Source organism: Anastrepha obliqua, chromosome 1 (genome assembly GCF_027943255.1).
Source record: "Anastrepha obliqua isolate idAnaObli1 chromosome 1, idAnaObli1_1.0, whole genome shotgun sequence".
Classification (NCBI taxonomy): Eukaryota; Metazoa; Arthropoda; class Insecta; order Diptera; family Tephritidae; genus Anastrepha; species Anastrepha obliqua.
Genome location: NC_072892.1, coordinates 171,967,910 through 171,968,854, shown reverse-complemented (window position 1 = coordinate 171,968,854; position 945 = coordinate 171,967,910). Strand labels below are relative to the sequence as shown.

The following is a 945-nucleotide window of genomic DNA, read 5'->3' as shown; positions in this document are numbered from 1 at the left end:
AATATTTTCATTTTTAAATATTTACCGCAATTATGCCGAAAAATAATGCAGAAAAGTGTCGTGAATATCGACAGAAAAAACAAATTCCAGTCTAACGGTTAGACTCGATAGAAGTGAAACCTTCCGTAAAACAAACTGAGAGAGAATAAGACGAAAGCAGCATTAGGAGCGGGATAATTATAGGTTCATTATAATATTGCTATAAAGTTCATATTTTATTTTCTTCATTTTATTATTATTCATCCTCAATATTTTCAATTTCAACAAATGATACGAGTGGCTTATGATAGATAAAATATGACACAAATGCTTTGGTTTCGATGTTGTCAAAAAAAAATACCCAAACGGACCGAAGAAACAGACTTACAAATTTCTTCCATTTTCGTCTACTTGTATTCATATAAAAATGTATGTCTCTTCCCACCAAAGTTAAATGTATTTGTATATTTCTTCTTGTATTTATTCAAGGCCGAAATCCCGGTGGTACTGCAATACCGGGCCAACCCGTGGCAGAGGTGGAGCAAGCTCCTAAAACACTCCGCCCATTTGATCACTTTGATCTTAGCCATAAGGCCGGGAAGCGATAACCATACACAACCAACAAACTACCTTGTCATTACATTTTCTAATAAACCTTTTGAGAATTACACGCTCACAAAAATTAATGTACGAAATATTTATACCGATTCACTTAAACACGGCGAGCTGTTTGATTTCATGTTCGTGCCTGTGTATGTGCATTTGTGCATTCATATCGCCACAGTGCATGACTACCAGCCTTGGCTGAGCACAGTAAGAAAATGTATTCGAGCGTATATATGTATGTATGCACGTTAGTGTGTTTGTACGATTGTGCTCTGCGCTCAGCTTTGTGTCGATTTTACTGTGCGCTGCGCAGGTTAGGGTATTCTTGCAGAATTTAAAGATGATTCACACACTGTCGAC

General features: G+C 36.7%; 1 pseudogene; it reads right to left on the bottom strand.

Annotated features, from left to right (window-relative positions):
- Positions 1–459: 459 nt before the first annotated feature.
- On the bottom strand, positions 460–585 carry LOC129236603 (U2 spliceosomal RNA; annotated as a pseudogene).
- Between the last annotated feature and the right edge of the window lie 360 nt (positions 586–945).